The sequence below is a fragment of the Cygnus atratus genome, chromosome 3, assembly GCF_013377495.2.
Source record: "Cygnus atratus isolate AKBS03 ecotype Queensland, Australia chromosome 3, CAtr_DNAZoo_HiC_assembly, whole genome shotgun sequence".
Classification (NCBI taxonomy): Eukaryota; Metazoa; Chordata; class Aves; order Anseriformes; family Anatidae; genus Cygnus; species Cygnus atratus.
This window is the reverse complement of record NC_066364.1, coordinates 72289754-72313969: the sequence shown is the minus strand read 5'-3', so window position 1 is coordinate 72313969 and position 24216 is coordinate 72289754. Positions and strand designations below refer to the sequence as shown.

The 24216-nt window shown below is 35.4% G+C and overlaps 1 protein-coding gene across 1 annotated transcript in view; it reads left to right on the top strand.

Annotated features, from left to right (window-relative positions):
- The window catches only part of PRKN (parkin RBR E3 ubiquitin protein ligase), a 758163-nt gene that overhangs the window by 642970 nt on the left and 90977 nt on the right, over positions 1 to 24216 (top strand). The window lies entirely within an intron of this gene.

The window sequence follows — 24216 nt, the reverse complement described above, 5'->3', positions numbered from 1 at the left end:
AATGGGAAAAAAATGCTTTTTCCTTTTCCATCAGTGACTCTGAATTGCCCTTCATACTAGAGTGGGATGCTGTAGCTCAATAAACTATTGAAATATAGTACCATGGCTTAGGAAAGACTACTTCATCGTGCAGGCTATGTCCATTCCAGAATTATTTGCTTTAATTGGTTTAAGAAGCTGCTGAGTAGTTAGAGTAAGAAATTAAATTGTGCAAATGACAATCCAAACGCACTTTGACTTTTTTCTCCTAGCACTCAGCAAAAATGAACAGGATCTTGAGCAAACCATTAGTTATTATATTAACAGCACCTTTCTTCATAAATAAGAAGAGAAAAAGGAGATAGAGAAAATGACCAGTCAGTGATACTGCAAGAGAATTGCTTATATATTTTAAGATACGTGATGAAAAGAAATATAGATTTTTCTTCTCATAAAAATTGCTTTTAAACAGGAACAATGTGCAATTAATGGTGGATTTCTGGAAAATAAAAACCAGCGACACTTGAAAATGTTTTTGCTAAGAGGTCAGATCAGTGATCAGTGATTTTTTAGCAGTAGAAATAACAGGTACCTTACAAAAATCACACTGCAGGGAAAATAGAAATATGCAGAGAGAAATCTATATATGAAAGAGTGTATTAAATTTTAGGTCAGAGTGACTAACTGACATTTGTACTAAGTGACTGTTTCTATGCTTGATATTACTCAATTCTATGTAGGCTATAAGACAAGAGAAAATATCTGTATTTATGAAATATTATCATGCTCTTCCTGTTGTCTTTCTTGTGGAAAATGCACTTTTTATTGCAGTTTCAATGTTTCCCAAACAGATATCACATATATTTGTTTGCCCAATAATTGTTTGCCGAACTAGGAAGTAGCAGTAACTTGTCTTCTATGAGTAGGTTAGCATCTGTCGACCTTGGTAAAACTTTCTATCTGTCCATGCAGTGGTACATGTAGAACAGAGAGCTTCCTGGACTCACTGAGAAGACATAGGGCAATAAAATAAAGCAGAAGGTGAGAAAGGAATAAGAAACAAGACTCAATAAACAAAAAGAAATGCTTCCAGATTAACCATTAGGGATTGTTTAAAAATGATAAAGTCACAAATAGTTTTTACGGTGCTTTCTGCCTTGAAGTGATGAAAATCAAACTGCATTTTGCAGCTTCATTCATCATCATTTTGAATCTGCAAGTGCCCTTTAAATAAATTTCACATAGCATAAAGGATTGATGTATTGCCTGGCTTAGCAAAGAGTTCTGTTTCCGTCTGTGGAATCTGTGCTGTGCTTGCTGATGACCAGATCTACAGCCTGGAGTTTAACCTCGCCCTTTGTCTTGGATTATGTACTGCCTTGAACATTACAGGATAAAATGCTCCGAGGGTGAAATGGGAAGCAAGAGGCTTGTCTGTAAGCCACATGTCGATAATAACAAGGCCTTTCCTCAAAATCTATAAGGGAACGGGGTGAAAAAGATGTGTCATTGAATCTTTCTTTGCCCCCTAACAAATGATAACCTTGAGTAAGATTCATGTCAGAAAATTTCCTGTGACGAGAGTCCTTGCACTGCATGCCTTATGTCCCTGCTTCATGCAACTAATGTGTGTCTGTTCTCTCCAGTCAGAACTTGGCTACACAGATAAGGTAATTCTTTTCTGCTATGGAATAAAAAGGCAAAAAAGAAGTCTAATGTATCCTTATGGTATCTAATAGACTTGTATAGGACAAAAATTGTTCTTAGTATTGCAAGTGACTACTTTTACTTTATGAGAAAGGTGGGGGATATTGCTCCTTCCCTCAGGGGCTTCTGAGCCTGCTCAAGGTGAGAAAGTCCCAGCCACGGCAATACCAGAGGCTATCAGCCCACAGGTGGGGACTGTGGCACGTGGACATGAGCAAGGGAGGGAAAGGGACTGCCATGGCATCACAGGGCAATAGCCAAGTCAGTTGCTGGTAAGAAAGAAGCTGGCTGAATGTGAAGATAGGCCTGCAAGGACAACAAGACAATTAGGAAGCTGTTTATTTCCACTCCATATTCCATAGTCACTTTGAGTGTTTTCTATTCAGAAAGTGATGAGGTGTTTTTTGTTTTGTTTTGTTTTGTTTTGTTTTTCCGTCCGGTCTTTACAGAATTGTTGTAGGAGAAATCCAGGGTCAGACACTTCAGAGCTCTGTGTTCCCTCACAAGTGTATGCAGTGCTTTACAAGCTCAAAGAAAGGTCCAAGATGAAGAACATCCCTTTTGTCCATCCAAATAAAGGCAGCAAAAGATGCCCTCCAGTATTTACCTATGTTGCTTAGGTTAGAGACAAGTTCCCTGTTGAAGCATCTAAGCAAAGAAATAAGGAAGACAATGTGAATTTGGAGAACCTCTATGAGTGTCTGTGTCATCTTTTAGACTACACTTAGATACGTAGAGTCTCTTTTTGGGTATTTGAATTTCTGTCATCAGGTAAAGTTCAAAGAGGTGATGACTCACAGCAGAAGATACATCTAACATCTATGGTCAGTTATTCACCCGAAACCCCGCATAAAGAAGTATTTGTCTACTGCACAGAACAAACTGATCACTCAGGTCTGAATTGCAGTAAGGGTAGCTAACAACTGTCAAATAGATGAGGTTTTTGATTAACTGATGAGATGGATCAAAGGAGGGAGAAGGGATAGCTTTTCAAGAGAAAGTTAAGACAGAAAATGAAAAGGGCTTTCAGAAGCAATTTTAGAGAAGTAGAGGGAGAAGAAACCAGACAGAGAATAAGTTGGTCACCAGGGACTGAGGTAAAACAACTGTTTAATTATTCAGGGAGGAATCTGTGTGAAGCAGTCCCAAACAGGCAAGGACTGTTACCAGCTCTGTAAAAGAACAAAAAAATGAACAGGTGACTGAGCCAGGCTAGGCTACAGACCTTCTGCTTCCTCAGTTTTTCTGTGCTGTGTGAAATGAGGAATCAGAACCTCTTTATTCAAAATCACTGTTATCAATGTCCATAGAGAGATAAATCTGTCTCCAAGACACATTAAGAGAATGCTCTTAATTTACTAAAAGTACATTTATGAAAGTTAGAGATGGTGAATTTTGCTTTGTCTCATGAAATTTGGAAACATCAATATGGGGGGCCCAGAAACAGCCTGGAAAATCCCCAGATAGAACTGTGCCAAAAAGGTGAGGAAAAAGCTTTAAATTTAAGTATCCCTATATGTACCCTTTACAGTCAAGCACTGATATCTATTCAGGCATTCAGGCAAAGAAGTAGAACAAGATTTATTTTGACTTGGAAGGTAACATGCAGAAATATTTTTAATGACTGTGAACAGTCTTCAGTCAAATCCATGTTGTGGTACCACTGACTGACCTCACTCTTGCCTTTTCATTTTTTTCTATGTTTTTATCATTAGTCATAACCTTATTAATTGATTTACCAAGATATTACCTTTATACACTGTTGTTCTACCCTCATTACTATGCATCAGACCTATGTTACTAACTTTTATTGCTCAGATATAAAAGTTTGACATATTTAATACAAGAAAATAGCAACAAAACATAGAAGACAGTACATATTGTACCAGCTGGCCTGGGTACAGGAAAAGCTGCAATAATCAAGGCATACAAAAGCTCTATGAATAAAACATTTTGGCCTTGTTTTATTTTATACTGTGATATTATTTCCTACATATTAAAGAAAAATTTGGAGTTAAAAATAGGTTAGAGTGGAGCTTCAAGGAGGACTATAATGCTCACTTATTAAAAAGTATGCTTTGGAGTATACACATATAGCTCATCTGTCCCGGGAAACTTTCACTGCTAATATCTTTTAGTGGAATGATAACTGAATAACATGTGATTGTATCTCAACCCTTGCTTCACATTGGTATAAACATTTCACAGCATGCAATATCAGTCAACTGATCCAAGAAGAGATTCCCTTGTAATGAGAGATCTGAGACAGTGAAGATAGAGCCTCTGTCAGTCTTTCCCCTTTGACTTCATTCATTCCTAGCTTAGAATATATAAGCGAGAAGACAAATGTAGTTCTAGAGAGCCTCTGTGGTCTGATAATCCTTTACTAGGAGACCTGACTCTTGATGTTATGGCCAGGTGATGTAGTTCATGAGAGTCCTGAGACCACTCTAAACTATGCTGAAGTCTGGGATAGAATTTTAGTTTTAGGAACAAGCTGTCATCATTGATTTTTTGTGGCCTTTCATTTGGCTATCCTGAGCTGAAACTCCAGTCCACAAATGAGAGCTCAGCCTTAGTGGATTGCATGTACAATGACGAAGTTTTGTAGCCTTGCAAAGACAGCAAAAAAGTGGGATTATTTCACCTCTTTTACACCATAATACTATATTACTTACACTAGACATGTAAGGATAGTGCCATTGAAGAATATCAAGATTTCACAAAAGATGTATTCTGTTCCAGGACAGGTGGAATTTTAAGGCTGCAGACTGCAAGAGTTCCCTGAAAAAAATCAATAGATATAGATACCACATCTTCCTTATTACACAGAATTCCTAGGCCATTGTATTGCATAGAACAAAATCCCTAAGGCAGTTTCACTCTTCCCAGCAATTTTTTTCCCATTGATTTCATCTTGTATTCTTCTTTCATAGCTGAGGAAGCATATGTCAAAAGCAATTGCAACGTATTTGTGGAATTAGTGATTGTCTGTCTTTTCAGAAAACTTAATAAAATAGAAGACAGTCTAAAATAGTTACATTGGAAATGCAGTACACATTCCTGTTGTTTGCAAAGCTTTTTATTATGGTTCATTTTCTCCTGTTCTCATTTGCTAGAATGCATTCTTCACCTTCAGTGATATCTGTGTTAAGCATAATACTAAACATGTAGGCAAACCCGAAGTAAGTGGGAGAAAATATTTTGTTTTGAGGAGAGAAATCAGAATTATAAAAATTCTAAGCAGAAAGTTCTCATTCATTTAGTTTTGATAATCCAAATGAGGATTTTGTTAGTTTTTATGTCCTTTTATCTCTCTGAGACAGTGTTTTTTTATCGCAGATGTTTGCTTCTTGATTGTAGAAATATGGGAGAGTGCTTAAACTTTTTCTGGGATGTGAACTAGTTTGGAAATAGTTTTTCAGAGTTATGTCATATATATGAAAGCATAGTTTGTAAAAGTTCCTCAATTTATAAGGGAAAAGTTGTTTCCCTATCTGGCAGTTATAAGTCTGTTGTAAAGTCTAACTCTAATGCAACGTATTGTCATGATCAGGACATACCTTCTTAGTGCAAATTCTCTCTCTTGCATCTGGTTTTGGCACAATATTCCATATATACTACCTGATCAAAATGTTTAAAAGTCTCACTAACCTAAAAGACTTTATTTGTAAACAGATAGAAGTGTTTGATTCAAGACATGTGCCTTGCTTCTTCATTAGCAGCACCAGGAAAGTCTTGAATGTATGTAAAGAGAAAATAAACACCTTTTAAGATACCTCAAGATTTAAAGATAGTCAAGATGAGTAGCAGTAATTCAAGACAATCTTTGAAGATATTTGCATTGAAAAAATTTTTTAATTTTATAATCAGATGAATAAAAGGTCATGGGTGAAGAAGGGCTGTGTGCAAAGCAATCAGAATTCTTGTCTGTTTTAAGATGGGAATGGCAATGAAGACAGGAGCAGGAATAAGAGGCTCTGAGGTTTTGAAAAACAGAGGAATAACTCAGAAAAGAAAAGACCACAAGACATTTGTGAAATACTAAAATGGAAATAGGAGATAGCTGCTATCTAATACCTGCAGTAAAATTGCAGGGTTACTCTTTATTATTCCATTTCAGGTATCTGTCCTGTTTCCATATGTCATTAATTTTTTGCTTTTAAGAAAATTCGCTAGAAATGTATTACCACGTATAAGGTAATAGCTGAAGATATTGCTGAGATTAACAAAGTAACTCACAGCAGAGTGTTTCATAAGATCATATAGGGTGCTTTTTCAAGGGGAATGAAAATGAGACAGACATTTTCTATTATTGCTAAATGCTGAGTTGCTAGCATTGCGCCATGAGCTCTAACCAGTAATCATGTATTGCTTTCTTCTATTGAGTGGGTGCTCTAGCGTTTAGAAAGTGGAATTCCATCTTGTTGACACATTATGCTTCAGTAGCTAAGCAAGTTGTTTCATTGCTAAAATATGACAGGCTTTTTCAGACCGACCAAATTTTTTCTTTTTTTTTTTTTTTTTCTGGTAATGTTTTATGTGGTTTAAAATGAAGTGTAAAAGCATGGAACTTTTTAAGATGTTTTATAAAATCTTTGCCTTGGAACATTGTAAAATTAAAAAAAAAAAAAAAAAAACTGTATTTCTGGCAGGGTACATTGTTTCCTTTGCCCATATCTTGCAGTGCTGGTGCTGCAATTCATTGATCTCATGAATGATATGAAGCTCAACTGTCAACACTGAGTGGATAAAACAATCTGGGGAATGCTTCCATTATTAGTAACATAGATCACATTGGTTCATAGGACTAGCAAAAGCAATACAAATACTTTTTATAAGGAGAACAAATCAATTACTTGTGCTTGATTCAATAGGTAGAAGAATAAGCATTTTTTCTTTAGCTCCCAAATCATGGAGAACTAGCTGGTAAAACAGTTTTAGAAAACAACACATGACTTTCTTCAGATTTAACTGACCTAGAATTGAAACATCATCAACTTAGTCTGCTAGATGTCTAGAATATTATAGGATGTGCCATACTAGGTGATCAAATTCTGAATACTTTAATGTATGTAGGATATTGCTTTTCCCTGATTTCTGCATCATGCAAGCATCTGGAAAATGGCTATTGTACATGGACATTGCACATTTTATATTGAATGTGCAGTGTCTTCAATGTGCTGGCTTGATTTATTATTCTGTGACTTGCCTAATACTTTACCATTTAAAATCTGTCATGTGGGGTCTGAGGAAGAAGAAGCAAGGAGGTAGACACGAGGTAGTTACCTCATAAGGGGATGGAGGCTGCTGGCCTCTGTACTCTAGTATGAGACTACAGATAGCAGAATAGCATGGCATCTTAATCAGGGAGATTGTATTAGAAAAAAGCAGGGTAAAATCAAATTCTTGCTGGTAACGATAAGTCAAAACTGAACACATGGACCTAGGACTAGAGGGAATAAAACTGGTCCATATGAATCTAAACCAGCTCAGACTGGGATTTGCAGACCAATGTTTTGCAAAAAAAGGTATGGTTCCTGTTTTACCAATATGTCTGAAACAGGAATTAGTTAAAACTCCAAGTATGTGAGATTTATTTTATATTGAGGGCTGAAATAACATATGAGTCAAATTTAAATCACATTGGAAGTTGCTTTTATGACTTATCAGCTAAGTTTTAGTCCGCATAAACTGTTAGATCAGTCATCTGTAAAGATGCTAGGAACTTCAGCTAGGAACTTAGAGATGCCAAACACTCAACTTAGTCCCTCATTCAATATTAAGATTCCAGAGCTGAAGTGGCCTTCAAATTTCTTCATCCATGGAAAGAAAAAAATGACGTCTTAAAATAGATGAAATTTGAAAATGTGTACAGGTTAAAATATCCGCAGTTTATTGTAAATTGATTTCAGCACCTAGACTTGGAAAAACAGCTCCAAAAAATTGCATTGTCTAGTGGACTGTGATTTCAGTCTCTTGAGGACTGAAGTGCTCTTGTCTAATTAAAATAATTGGGCTCCATGTAGCAGTATCTGAGTGATAATTAATGGCTTATAATGCTCAAGAGATTATATGAGATGAACTCACAATTCTGTCACGCCTTAAATACAATGGAGGTGTGTGACTGGAGGGGACATAGAACTACTTTTTCTCTCATTATTCGTGCCCTGTTCGAAAGAGTGACTTGAAATATTTGTGACAGGCTGGGGACAGTGTTTTATCATGTTGCCCACCAGGAAATCCATGGAAAACAGCATTAGGAGAGAAGGAGAAATAAACTCTGATTATAGAAATATCCATTAAATTCTGCCCATGTGGGAAGCTGAGCTTTGTCTTCTGACTTCATATTCCACTTACATACAGAGTAAGAATATTCTCCCTTTTATGACAGAGAGAAACACTTTGTACATGATAGAAAAGTATAACCATCTTAAACCAGCCTGTATTTCCTTCTGCTAATGGATGAAAAATCCTAGTTATGACAGGCTAGCCCAGACCACAACAGGCACCTGAGCTTTCCTGCTTACACAGTTTACATACTGACTACACTTTTGTAATAGATAAGGCGTATATGAATAAATTTGTAAATTAGCAGAACTAGGGATTAATGGAAGATTTGGTATGAAAAAAAGAAAAAAAAAAATCTATCACTGAGTCACTGGAGTGGGAACAATGATGCAATCAGCAAAGACTGTACTTCTAGCAAGTGGCAGCCTCCAAAGGCAGGATCCTCATTGTGTGAGAGGCTCATTTAAGCAATCTTCTAAAAACTTTCTGAATTTGAACAGGAAGGAGAAGCATGGACTGAATACAGAAAATTGCTTATAAATGAAAAGGAAAATAAATATGAATCAAAGTAAGCTTATTTATTGCCTTTCATATGAAGGCTTCCTGAGGCATTGTATTACCACATTATTGTAAAATGCAAGAGCTGCTTAATCAATGAGAAATGATGGAATAAAAAGATAGGAGCCAAACAATAAGATCTTAGATTGGAATGAACCTCTTAACTGACATTTGTAGCTTAGCCACGGAAAAAAAAAATCAAAGTTCTTAATGCTAAAAAAAAAATGTCCTCATTATGTGTTTGGTGTAATTCTGCCCAATAGGACAACTCAAAGGTAAATCCAAAGGCTGGTAAAGTGAGCAGTTTACATAGATCCCCCCAAAAGCATTGCTTTTTACAGCTTTTGTAGAACTTGTAGTCTTCATTTCATTGAATGTCAGAGTGAAAATGTGAAATAGAGATTTGGAATTTAAGTCTGTTCTGTGTAAGTACAAACACAGGAAGTAGCTGTGTCAATTTTGGATTCACAAGTAATGACACTTTTTTTAATAAACATTTCTTTTTTTTTTTCTCCATTAGTTGATCAAAGAAATGTCCAAGGAATTTCTTTCTCAGCCTTGCCTTTACTTTCTGAAATATGTAAGTTCTCTGTTGGTCAGCCAGACTCTTGGCTCATTCTTTCAATAGAACAGCATTTTTCAGGTAGAGGGCATAAAATGATTTCTTACTGAGACTATGAGACCCTTTGTGATGAAAAAAAAAATCCACAAAATACACGGTACAAGCATACCATAGAGAGGGGCCATAGAAACTCTAGGGATGTTAGCATTAACACTGCCCGGCACAAGATCTTTGAAGGGAGACAAGAAGTTGTCCACAGCTTCGCATTGCTCCTCTTGGGATTACAGCTATGCAGGATTTCACACTGGACCTTTAAGCAAAAGCTCCTTCAGACAACTTTTTGTAATTACAACAGTATCCCTGTGGAATAAAGCAAAGGTAATATTTGTCTTTTCACCACTGCAAGGGAAATATTTATTTTCAGTGCACCTGTTGCACTATTTCCAGATACTGTATTGAACCCAGGTTGACTGGGCACTCTGTAATGCATACATTCCTTAAAGAGTAAGGGGGAAATAGCATTAAAAAGATTTAAAGATAAATAATTGGATTTATTTATAAAATCTAATTAAATATAATACAGAAAATAAACATCCTTTACAATTATTAAGTAGAGAGGTTATTCTCTGTTCGAGTTCCCTTATCACTACTATTTCAGAGTTATTTAATAATGAAGTCACATGCAGAACTTTATTATTTCCAAACCTTTTCAAAGAGCTAGCAAAGCCACCATTCCACAATCAAAGCTGATTTTGAAGTGCTGAAACAAAGCTGATTTTCAATTATCAGACTCCAAAAAAATAGCATCTGAAAACTGTCTTGATTGCTGCAGAACTGCTGTCTTTTCATGTTGGATAACTCAAAACAAATAGATGATGCTTATGAAGCTTCAAACAAAAATCCACTTCTAACAAAGCATAAGCATATAAAAAAAATCAGCCTGAAAAAGAATATCTACGGAAAGTTGTAATGTTGTGGAAGTCAGTTTAGAACAGAAGTGTAATCTCAACCTTAACAATGGTATTAAGGTCACTGAGCTGTAATAGAGGGAGTAATGAAAATGTTGCAAAGTCAAAGGCAAACTAGGAAAATAAAATAAAATGAAAATATAATGACCAAATAAAATAAAAGACATTCTTATGCTGTAAAATAATAATATTCTTAATGAAAAGAAAGTACATAGACTTGGAGAACAATGACCAACTGTAATTCAGTGGGAAATAATAAAAAACAGGAATGCAGTATGTGCTTATAAAAGTATCATAAGACAGAAGAAAAGGGAAAATTCTGATAAGGATAATATCTGTTAATGGAGGCCCTGATTAAGGACAAAAAATCATGGGTGGATAACCAAGTCTGAGATAACTCCACTTTGTCCCTACATTTCTCAAAAATTAAATCATTTTTATCACTCAGTTATCTTTTTCAAAAGCTCTTATGTTAAATTGAGTGACAATCACTACCATGATAGAAAATCTATTCCATTGACACTTGAAAGACATAAATGAAGAGATGAAGAGTAAGGTTTAAAGGTACTGGTGGCTCACTTCTTCAGACTGAGTCACCAATAAAGTAGGCTGGTTAAGCTTGTGGTTGTTGCAATTCAGAAATATAAAATAGTAGTAGTATGTTTTGTATTTAATCTCTGTTATTTTCTTTTATACCAGTGAAAATGCTCATGTATCTAATATCAAGCAATAACAATCATAAGTTCCCTATGCATGACTAAAATTATTGTATTAAGAAATATTGATTTTTAGATCAATAATTTAATAACAATTGTTTACATGTTCTCTGCAAATAAAAATGGAGTCTATGGTGTTATCATATGTAAAGAAATCTTGACAAGACTTTGTTTTCTTCATACTTTTCCCTTCAAATTATAATGAATGTAAATTGTATTGCCCTATTTTGTTTTGGGAACTTGTTCTCTTAAATGTGCTTTTTGAAATTTCTTAGTCTTTATGATAAAGATGCTTATGTTAAAAGCTTATTAAGCAGAGTCATTCTTTAAAAAATCACAATTAGATGAATATGCCTGTTGTTGGCATAATCAGTGACATTTGATCTGAACAAGAAAAACAAAACCTTAAATTAAAAAAAAAAAAAGATCAAAACAAGATCAAAACTGAAATCCACAAGATCCCCACTGGAGATAGAGAAGGAATAAATAGGAAAATGAGACAGCTAGGAAGCAGCCTTAGGGTTAGGTCTGAGAAGACCTGGCAGGATCTTACTGAGCATTGAAAACTCTCAGAGGAGCACCAAGATCTCCACACTCTCCCTTGATCTGAGAAGTAAGAAATTCTTCCTGCACGTTGTGGGACAGCCCACAGGGAGAGAAAAGGAACTTAACCTTCTTCTGCTGAGACTCGTGACTTGGCTTGAGGCAGTACAGCACCTCTGGTTGCTTCCGTGGTGCTTAGTGACCAGGCGGAGATGGAAACTGGCACCCAGTAAAGTGGGGTTTTATCCACAGATCCCTAGCACAGTCTGACATTCCATATTCTATAGAAAAACTTATAACTTAGTCACATTAATTAAATCCTTTAATGGGTGGGCCTGAGATAAAGGAGTAAAAGTGTAGGTAGAATACATGTGCCTTGGCTGAATGTATTCTGCAAAAAGGGGAACTGCCTGCCAAATCTGTTTAGAAATGAAGACAGAAATGGGATGGTTATATCACAAACTGTGGCTAGGAAGTGTGCCACAGTGATGGTGTGAGAGGAGCACTGGGGGGAGTACAAGTGGATACGGAGGGAGTGGGCTGTTAAGTGGATGAAGGCTTTAAGTATACAAGTGCTGGATGCACAATGAGCAGCCTGGCAATGACCATGCTATTTTGCATGCATTTCTGGTCTTTGCAGCATTTGTATGTGAATACATATTGATTGCAACCTACCAAATAGGTAGGCTTGAAAACTTGTGTTTTCAAGTCTCAATAGATATAATACTGTAAAATCCTTACACTAACAAGAGGCTTTTTCAAGGCAAGTACTACCATAAAGTTATTCAGGAAAGTATGCTACATTTGCAGATGGAATAAAAATGTGGCTGCCAAAAAATCGCATTGCTCTGAGCTAGCAACACAACACATTCTTAAGCTTTAGGAACAATCAGAGGAGTGAAAGCAACTGGTAATTGGTGAGTTAAATAAATCAGAGAGGAAATAAACTTAGCAGTAAATATACAACACAATAATAGCTTTTATATGCTGCTGTGGTTCTCACCAGTGGTGTTTTTGCAATATGCATCACAAGCTTTCACTGTTTAGGGAAGTACATTAGTGGTTTTGAATAGCTTTTATTATAAACCATGCAAATAGTGTTTGTCCCAGTGGGATATGACATTAATTTTTAGCAAAAGATCTCTTACGTTATTTCAGTGAACAGAGAACTAACAGTTTAGTCTGTATTTTCTGAGTGTGACATATAACTATCCAAAACTGCATTAAAAACATTTAACCCATGCAGAGTGTTCCTGCTGAAGAGATGACACATGGCAGAAATAAATTGCCCTAATAACATTTGTAAATGTTTCATGATCACAAAATGTTATCTGTGTAACACAAACGTGTTCCCCTTCATTGTATTTCAGAAAAAAAAATAGTATTACAGTATTTAAATAATTTCATATCAATAGCTAGTTGCCAACTCCTGAAATAAAGGAATTTTGAATTTTAAAGATGGAGTTTTTTAGAATAAGTCCCCTAGAAAAAAGCAAGCAAGCAAAAAAAAAAATAATAATCAATCAAATAAAACATACTTCTGATACTTCTGCAAATGAAGTAGGAAGAAACCGGTGACTTCAAGAAAATAGCAATATGTAAATTTGGTTAACTTATAAGAAATGGGTGTAACCAGAAGAAGGAGGCTGACAGTTCAGTAAGAAAAAAAAAATAAAATAAACATCTAGGAACAGATAGAACAATAAATAATACATGGGGAAAAAATCAGAATGTGCAAGACATGAAATAGAATACTTCTAATACACAGTCTACCAAAGAATATTAAGTAAGCTTTCCATAAAGAAATAATATGAACTGTAACATGAAAGATCAAGGAAGCTGTTAGTTGACTCCTTCTGGGGGAGGAAAATGTAACATCAAACATTTCCAAGAAGGCAAAAGCATTTACTTGTTTTCTTTCAATCTTCATTTAAAAGGTCAAACCTGCTCAGATGGCTATAGCAGAGCTAAAAAGAGTAAAATAGAAGAACAAATACCAGTGATAGTGAGGGAAGGAGACACTGGAGACATGTTTTCAAATTAGTTGGACCTGATGAAATTTGTCCAGTGGGAATGGCTGAAGAAAACTTTGAACATGTGTAGTCACTTTGAACATATGGATAGGGAAGATTTTGCAAAAGCTAAAAGCATGAAGTTTTAGTTACTGAAACCTTTCCTGATTATCTATTACTAGTTCTAATATTAATTTCTATATCAAAAAATAGGAAAAAAAAAAGGAACCTGAGAAGTATAGGCCAGTAGGTTTAACTTGAATTCTGAGAGGAAATCTGTAGCAAATTATCAAACTATTGGTAAGTACCTAGAGGGCAAAAGAGGAAGTCTCGGGAAGCATGGACTTAATGAGTTATCACATCAATCTAACTTTGCTATGTCATGACAGGGCTTGTAGGGAGGAGAGTAGATGACGTCATATATATTGATTCCAGTAAAGCTCTGGACATTGTTTCGTATTAAATTCCTGTAGGCAAACAAGGAAAATACAAGATTAATTTCATTAGGTGGGTATGTAATGAGTTGGAAAACTGTGCAAAGACTATTTATCAGCATTTCACAATCAAAGCAGAGGGATGTTTCAAATCATGTTCTCCAAGTGTCTGTCCTGAGGTTGACAGGCTTTAATATTTTCTCTGATGCTTTGATGAATGATTATAGTGTAAGGTTATTAAATTTGCATATAATATGTAGCTGGGGGCAGCAAACAATTTGGAACTTGATAGCAATTCATTCAGGATAAATGTAAAGTTTCTATACATAGACAAGTACAAATGACTGTAGAGAGAAGTGAACAAATGTTTAGCGAGAGCAACATTGCAAAAGATGATCTGGGAACCTGGGAACTGCAATGGATCACAGTCTGAACTTGAGTCAACAATGTAGTAGTGCAAAAAAGGAAAATGCTGAACCAGGTTTTATAAATCACATTTATTATTTTCCCTAATCCAAAACAGCAGATTAAAACAACAGTGAGGAAACCCAAACCACTGTATTAATAAAACAATGGCCATATTTTCTTTTCTGATGTTATGATTTCATTAAAGAAGGAAGGTGTCCATTTTAATTATGCTTCTTATCCAAGGAAAGTGTTGTGTGGTTTTTTTTTTGTTTTGTTTTGTTTTGTGTTTTTTTTTACTCTTTTCCCAGTGCTCCTGGTTTTAAAGAAAATAAATTGGTGGGATGTGCCATCAGGAACCTTCTCCACATCTGCTTAACTCTCTGCTCATTCCAATTTGTAGCAGACTTTGCTTTAGAAATAGACTCCCAAATAAAAGCCAGCTGAAACAGATAAAATCAAATAAGTGCAATATTGCAGAATGCTTATAAGCTGTCAGTGAATAACATACATAAACCTAAGGTGAGTTTATATCCCTGGTGGCTGTCTAAATACTGCTTTACAGAAAGCCAGTCCTCGCTCAGAACAACTTTAGTTCTTTCTTCTCTCTTGTGAGTTTCAACAGCCAGAATTGGATTAAATTTTATTTTTTTTTTTGTAGAATAGCCAGCTGCTTATGAAATGGCACTGTTGATTCTTTGTGATATCACAAAGTAAACCAGCAGTGTGTCACAAAATCACTGCAGACATTTTATGAGGAAAGAAACATTCAACCTAATCTTAAAAAGATATCTGTCTAGTTCCCACAGTCCATGATTTCAGAGCTCCCAAACTTTTGAGCCATCTCCCAGCTCTTTGGAGAGTCTAGAGATTATATAGGAAAGCCAACAGTGTAATTAGATTCATTCTGGAATTAGTGTGGTTCAAAATTTTCATTGAAACTGTGGACGTTTACACAATAGTATTGTCTAAAAGGAATGAAACTGTCCAGCTTCTTCCATATACAGTATTAATATTAGAACAAGTAAAAGAGAATCAGGAAAAGTTTACTTGAGGCAAAGCCTTTGTAGAGCTGTTGTCAAGCAAGTGAAGAAGATCAGTCTTTTTCTTTTTTTTTTTTTTAAATCATGTATTTTCAACTAACAGCTTTAAAACAGAAAAAGACCCTCATTTATTTATTTTTGGTGAAATTTCATATTGATCGTAAAAGTTCTGAGTAGTTACATCCCTCCTTATTTGTTTGTATTACATTGGTTCTGTACTTAGCTATTCATGTACTGTTTGTGTTTCTTGTGTATATGTGTACTTTTACCTTTTTTTGTACATAGTTTATTTTCTCCCCATATACAGTCCTCTCAACTGCAGCACTTACCTGGAGTATTATTATTACTGTTTTGAAATAACACTGTTCCTGCTGCAAGACTTTGTTGAATACATTTTTCACAGCTTCTCCATTTTATTTCTTTATTGAGGCTTTCCTGTGATTTTACACGGAGAATATATGCATTTACACAAAGCAGAAAACGATGGCTTTTAGAACATTTACAGACAGCACAGAAGTCATATTCATTTTAAAGGACTTCTTTAGTACAACTGTGCTTTCTATTTCATTTTAATTTATGATATTTTTATCTTGCAAGTAGTATAACATCCTTTTCATGGATCTTCATTTTATTTTAGGATTCATTATACAGCTGCAATGAGACTTTGTCATTGATTTTTTTTTGTGTGTTCCTACTTTTCAGACTTCTGTAGCCAAACCTTTCTATCTGAATAATCTGAGAACGTGAGTAAGGCAAAATATTAGGTTTCTAGGAATAGAATATTGTTAATATCTGAGGTTCTTTATCATGTATGACTAGTTCAAAATAGTTACCCAAACCAGATTAAACAAATTTGAGAATCAAGTTCAGTCTCACTTTTTATTTAATGTTTTGCTATTAAAATAATGAGAGTTTGTGCCATTGCCCAGGACAAGTTATTATAAATGAAAGCTGCAGAAACATTTAAGTGACACTGACCAGGAGATATGACTTACTTTTTCAAAGATTCTTCAGTAAGTTCAGAAAGTGTTCTTGTCTTGGTACTCACATATGTTGCCTATGAGCAATTGATGGAAATGGCACAGAAATACTAAAAGCAGCGAGAACCTTTATACTTACTTATGTCACTAGCTAATCATTTGTTATAAGCTAGAAGTGTACTTAGGAATTGAGTGAAAGATTTTTTAAATGGGCTGATGCATTTAACTATGTCTAAAAATGCATGTTAAATATGAATTTTTCTTAATAATCTGAAAAGATTTAATTTTAGTACCCAAAGTATAGTTGTGCACCTTTCAAGCAGTATCCCTAGAAATAAAAACCTAACTTCTTGAAAGAAGTATGCTGTTAATATTTAACAAACATTATGCCATATTAAGATTATTTCTGATTGTGATTCTCTTTTCATAGTTGTGATTTGTATTTTAAACCTTGATCATCAGACAGAAGGAAAGAGCTAATGGGAATCTTAATAGGGAGTTTCCTTTTGCTGAACACCACTTCTGGCATTGGCTACTTTCACTCATCTGGTAGTCTGCTTTGATTATTTGATATTCCAAGCGATTCACGGTGTCTCCAAAAGTGAATAAGCTAAAAATCTTAATAATGACAGGACCTCCTTGCATGCTCTGCTAGTTTTACTCTGGTAGGAAATTATTTTTCTAGAGAATTATTAGCTACTCATATTTGGCCTTTCTTAGATCTGATCTCTAGTGACTAGTTGTGGAAAGTCTTTTTCCTTTGTACTCTTTTAAACTTGAAAACATGGTGTAGTGAAGAAAAATTAGAATAGACAGTTTAAAAGCTGGAGATTCATCTTTCTAGCTTGCTTTTTGATTTAAAGCTAATTATTTTTGAAAAGTTACAGGGGCTACTCTTTCTGACCATGATAGGTAAAGTGAGATCAAGCAGGTGTATTATCTAGTTCAGTCGTATCTTCATGTAGCACACTTTAACTATAGCTGCCATGTTATTAGAACTTGTTCTACATTGTTTAGTACTTGATTGTGGATCAAGGAATTGAAAATAATAACCAATGAAGTAAGCTGTCAATAGGATTAAAGAAAAAGGATAGAATAACTTCACGTTAACAATCTGTTCTTGTGCATACAAGAGAGTTCTGTAAACCTCTACGGAGACAAGAAGTCACAAGATCATTCCAGTAAAATATTATCACTGAAATTTACTGTTCCCAGTTTTCATTATTAGAAATGTTCTGAAAGTGTTGCTTTAAACATTTTACCTTTTCAAGCTGGGTTTGTCAGCGAAGGAAATAGCAAGCATTTTTCTGATGTCTTGACTACTTGCTCCACCACATAGAGTGAGTGAGTGAGTAGCACTTTAGCACCTTGATTTGTTTTCTCAGAGAGCTGCTTCATTCTGTGTACTTTGAAGAAATGAGGGGAAAAAAATCAGCATGGAGATCTGTGTGTTGCTTTCTGTCTTATGTAGTTTCATTTGGAATATGGAGGTTAGTCAAGACTGAGGAAAGTGGTGGTTGCTGTCCATTCTAAAATGTTTTAACAAGTGATTGATTATTTTTCTTACACAGAAAGACAATTTCAAGAAGGGCTAAGCAGAGCTCAGAGAAGATAAAGCAAACTCTGAATGTCTAGACATTTCCTAACCAAGAGAACTGGTTGTTAAGATTTGCAGCACAATTTCGCAGGTGGTTAGCTGTGTGACTTCTAACATTTGGATGGCTTTTATTTTATTATACTCATAATCTTAGTAATACTTCTGAGTTTTGAGACAACTTCTGAACAATTTTTACTTCCACGGACCTGTATTCTTCACTTTACCTAAGTTCAATTTAAAGTTATACAGCTCTGACAAGAGACCATCTGATTTCTTTAGAATTTAATGACTAACATGTTTGACGCACAGGAGACCAGAAACAGCTTCAAGCAACTAAGCTACTAATAAAGTCAGGAAATCTCATTTTTTGGCATTGCTGTCAAGAATTATCTACATCCTCTTCTCAAATGATGCCACAGCCCTCTTGCATCTCTAGTTGGGTGTGCAATGGCCTTGCAATGTATGAAACTGCCAGAGCATCCAACCTTCTATTTCCTTGTGATTTTGAATGATAAAATTGCTAGGACAGTAGAGAAAGCCTCACATATCTGCTTACACCCCTGAAAACAGTCTGTCCCTACAACTACTACCCTACTTTCTCATAATAGTTAACCAGACATCATGTGGTTGCTTCTAGAAGTGGCCAACTGTGAAATCAACCAATGCTACTGTTTCTGTTCATATAATCTTTGGATGTGCAAATGAACTAGGCAGAGGAGGAACCTTTGAGCAGGTCCCCTGAAGACAGAGGACATGAGTTACCCAGAGGACTTCTGTGAAACCACAGGCTTGCTTAGAAAATTTGAAATGGTTTATCTAGTGTTGGGAAGCAAATCTGTACGTAACATCTTGTTGATACTAATTATACATCTGGACAAATGTTGTCACTCTACACTTGTAGAAATGGATGCAAAGTGTCAAGCACAAGGGAACATCTGCAAGAGCTGCAAGGGAATAGGAAGCGGGTCTGCTCTCCTGATGGGAATGTTTTGAATAGCAATGTACCAAGCATGGAAACATGCTTGGAGCTGGATTGACTTAGCTGAAATTTGCCTCTGCAAAACTGGGACATAAAGTCAGGAAATACTTTCCCTAAACCATCCTTCATCAAGATATCCCAATAAGGGGTCATGGCTTTTAATTATCTACCACGTGGATCTTATCTTTGTGTACAGCATAGAGAAAACACACTTATTTTCCAGTGAAGACATCCATTTGTTACTCCCTTTCTCTTATAGCTGCTCCTGAGTGCCCTCTAACAGCCCTAAGTTTTCAACTTCTTTCTGAAACTGCCTTCCAAGACTGTCTACAATGCCACTTAATCCAAAAGCATATTCCTCAGACTTGACAGGTGGAAGAGATTTCTTCCCAAAGAGACAGTCAAAGATGCGAGAAGTCTTGTAATTCCCTTCATCAGATGATTTCACCATTCATCCATCTCCTCTCTTACCTCATACAAGCAAAGAATACTTACCTCTCCAAACTACTCAAATCTTGCAGGAATATCAGTGCTGATACCTCAGAAAATCCACAATACTTTCTCTCCTTGGAAAAGAAAGTCTTGGAGACTTTGCCCCACTACACCACTCACAGGTTTTAAAATATGACACGTCCACTTTATTTTCCTGTTTGGACTTAACTGGAAATTGCATACATGGCTAATGAAGAGTGCACTTGTGTGAAAATAAAAGCACAATTACCGAAAACAACTAAAGATTTTTAAAGCATTTACTATCAGAAAGGAAAGATTGAAAGTTTCCATATTTTCCTGTTACTTAGCACTGTTACGCTAGACAGCTATCTGAATTGGCTAAATTTTTTTTTTTGAAGTTCACCTCTACCTGAAAATGAATTGCCTGCCACCTAGTGTTATTCCTATCTCCTCAAGGTGTTTTGTCTTTTTTTTTTTTTTCCCTGCAAACTTTGCTGCAGTTCTCTACAGAAATGAAAGGCCTTTGAATTGAAACTGATGCTCCTAGACAGTACAATGCTGTTGTCATCTATGCATTTACATTTTCCATTCTCCTTGGCTTGGCTATTTACTAGAAATACCAGCTTTCTATAGCCTTAAGACAGAAAGAATGTCTTACACTGTGTACTTCCAGAAGCTGTTGCAATGCCCTGTAGGGCATCCTAACTGTTGTCCTAAATTGAGATGACAGTGTTGCTCATATTAAATTGCCTTCTTGCTTGGCTTGGCATGCTGAGATCCATATCTATTAATGCAGGAGTGTCCAAATGTCCTGCTAGGAAAGCAATTTGTTCCTCAGTAGGGTGTCAGGGAAGCAGCTGGTCTAAGAAACTATCAGAGGTGATGTTAGGGGCAAGTTGTGTTTTTCTTGATTTAATGGAAATTTTTACTGATCCATCTCTTTGCCTGTCCCCACCACTTGTCAACAGGGCAGCACGTATCCATCTTCAGCCATCTCCTTCCCCTCCTGACAGGCCTGTCATATCTCTCTTGTGGAGAGACAGGCTTTCACACAGCCTGAGCCTCATAATAGACACTTCAACAACAGCAAACATGTTATTAATGGATTTTTCTTTTAATGCCCTACAGAGACACAATTTCAGAACATTTTTGCTAAGTATCAGTTTTTAAACCTCCACTTGAAAAAAGAGACTCTTTCTCAAACTGAGGTTTATTTTTGTCCCTCTTCTCCCCTTTCTGCAAATACACTATAAACTACTTTTAACCCCTTGAGTAACTTTGATCAGTTTGTTGTTTGTTTTGTTGTTGTTGTTGTTTTTTCCCATTTATATTCCAAATTTGATTTTAAGTCATCTAATGAAGAAGAAAGGTGAGGGTTTGGAGTCTTATTCAATAATGTGTTAATATTAATGTATGGTAGCTGCTGTCTGATAGCATTATTACGGAGGAGCCTGCTTTTACGAAGTTAGACTTTGGTTATGGTAGAAATCATTTTCTGATGATCTTAACAGCAAGCGGTATACAAGTAGGGTGTGACAGTCTTTATAGCCTTTATAGCTATAATTGCATCATGACAAAGGCAAGTACAGAATAAGCTGTACAAGACAACTTGCTAATAAATATAGAACGTGCATGTTAAAACATACTTCTTAATTAGGTCTGCTTGAAAAATCTCTGAGGGTTCCAAATTTTTAATGTTGCTCTCTATATAGGTTAAACTAGCAAACTATTTTACTCAGAGACCGTGATGTTTACATCACAGAATATATCAATATGAAGTCCTGTCAATGAATTCCAGATTTAGGAATGTGTAAGCTTTCAGTTAGGACTAGACTGATTTTCTTTCTATGATGAAACAAAACAGTTTGAACTCTCAATATAATGAAATTCAGTAAAGAAAACAGCACTAACCTTAGCTCACTTACTTAATTGTTCCTCAGCACTTCCAGATATCTCTTAGGGCTTCAGACACTGCATCATTTTTCAGAAGTTAGATGCTGAGAAATAGGTTTTTTTACTGTAAAATGGATTGTCAGACTTTAATCTGAATAAACACCCCTAGGATATAAGCAGGATATGTCAACTGTATTTTTCTTATTACATTAAACAGTTACTTACATTATCTTTATTATAAAATATACCAGTGAGGCTTATGAATGTTTCCCTGTTACTTATTTTTATTTTCAATGTCTTTCTGGAATTATACACTATAAAATGTATATAATAAAATGTATATAAAATGTATATAATGTATACCTTTCAGACTTGGTATCCTTTGTTGAATGTTCAAATGCTCATAGACACTTGGCCCACTTTTTCCTGATATGAGTAACAAAGATTTGCTTGATTTTAGTTAACTATATTTGATAACTTAGTTTGGAAGTGTCATAAGCCTTCATCTTGTAGATTAACAAAATGGAACAAAATAGGAAGGAACTTTTTTTTGGCAAGGTGAAGTTTACAAATTATTCCAATTTGATTGATAAACTGTTTAAAAAGGGCCACATAATCTCCCTGTAGTCCTCTAAGTGCTATATAATCATGTATTTAATTAGTAAAATGGGTTTGTCGCATATGAAGTATTTAGATGTTTAATTTTGGAAACACTAAAGAAGCATTTTTTCACAGAAGAATGTTTTTAATCTGATAATTTTGATTTCTAAGTGTTTAATTAGATAATTCTAAGATTTATTAGTACATTTTTATAGGCAGCTTTGTGTAGTAATATCTTTTTAAATTTTGTCACAGATTTTCCATTATAAGGCAATTATAAAAATGCCAAAAATCACCAAACATAACATTTCATCTGCAGGTTGCTATTTTTTCCAAAACGTGTTACTTTGTTCTGGAGATTTGTTGACATTATAACAATGAGGCCAGCTTTGAATAGATTTACCTGCTGTCTCTTGAGGGAATGCTGGCATCTTTACAGTTTGGATCTAGGATTAATATTTTGGCAGGACTTGTTTTTAGATTTAGCTGAGTATCTAAAGATTATTGTTTACAGGTTTCTTTTTGGAGTTTTTTTTTCCCAATACTGACTGACAGGTTGTGTATTTTTCTTTCTCCCTATATGTATTGTGATGCAAAACTGTTCAATATATTATTCATTCCACCATGTCACAATTTTCATCTGTACTCTTTGTGTTGTTTATTTGTATAATGCTTAGAACAGCATGGTTTCTAACCAATAGACAGGCTGAGGGAGTTGGGGTTGTTCAGCCTGGAGAAGAGAAGGCCCCAGGGAGACCTTATAGCAACCTTCCAGTACCTGAGGGGGGCTAGAGGAAAGCTGAGGAGGGACTCTTTATCTGGGAGGGTAGGGATAGGGCAAGGGGGAATGGCTTTAAACTAAAAGAGTGTAAAAAAAACCCTCACTTACTGTGAGGGTAATGAGGCACTGGAACAGGTTGCCCAGAGAAGCTGTGGATGCCCCATCCCTGGAAGCGCTCAAGGCCAGGCTGGATGGGGCTTTGGGCAACCTGGTCTGGTGGGAGCTGTCCCTGCCCATGACAGGGGATTGTAACTGGATGGTGTTTAAGGTTCCTTCCAACCCAAACCATCCTGTGATTCTATGAATTAAGAACTATAAATATATGTGAAAGTGTAATTGAATACACTTAAGTATGTAATCAATCCTTACATGTATGATTTTCCAGTAGGTGTATTAATGATACAGAAAACAAATAAACAATAAATTTGATCAGGGAATTTTAAGACTTCACTTAGTAGAGCACAGATGCTCTTACTTATAATCCCAATGAATGACGTAAAACACATTGAAAATAGTTTAGTGCAAATGTTATGAGTTTTTTTTTTCTTTTTATGAGCCAAGCTATACACTAAATTGCAGATACATGGGCACATTACAGCCACAAGTGAAGGAAAAAAAAAAAAAAAAAAAAAAGAGCTGTATGTCCCCTACAGGTTTCCAGCTTACAGTTCCATTCTAGATGACTTCTACTATATTACATAACTGATGTTCCTGCAGCAACACTACTTCAGAGATTTGCATTCATTTTCATATTTTCATATTTTAGTTTTCATTATTACTCAGGTGCTTAATATGGGAGCCTTTCTAACATCTATTCCATTATTCAGATCTTAAATTTTATTGGAATATATCACAAATGATTGAATTTTGTACCATGGGATCCGTGAACCATAATTTCAAATATACTGTTTCTTGTTTGTCTTTTGTCCTTTGATAAATATGTTGGTTTATACAATTTCCATTAATATTGGAGAATGGCTTAGTACTGAAACTCTGTTATGGAGGAACACAATGAGATTGATGTGAAGGTTTCAAGGTGACAGTAACCTAGCATGAAAGTCATTGAAGATAATAACTTGAGGAGGCGGGATGCATGAGGCTGTAGATATTTGCTATGTGCATGTGCTTTATTTGTTGTTGTGTTCAGAACTAACTTTAGATATAGCATATACATATCTAACAATCAAGATAAAAATAAGCTGAACTCAGAAAATGCATATGAATACTTTGAGTACTTTCACTGCTTTTAATAGAAATTACTCCTGACTTGATTTTGTGTTTGCATATACAAATTAATGGAATAGAAGAGAATCTGAAACATTCCAGGCCATCTTCTTAACTACCCTGCTGATGTTTTTATACTAAACCGTCCGTTTGCAGCAGTAAAGATGGATTAATAAGATTAATGCTACAGAAAGTCAATTTAAAACAAAGCAGCCTCACTGAAACTTTGGTATGTCTGAGGTTGGCCTGGAAGTGAGTGGGTCATGATTTGGTGTAACATGAAGTCACCTTTTCCTCTCATCCTCTGTTATATCAGCCCTTCTCAGAAGCTGGGTAAGAATGAAAACAAATGTTCTCTGTTAAATTGCTTCTCCAATGGATTTTTGCTCTTGTCGTCTTCTTTGGAAATCCTTAAAATTAATGCAATATAGTGCTGAGCATAGACTTGTTATTCATTGTGCACAGGAAAGGTTTTAAGTCACGTTTAAGAC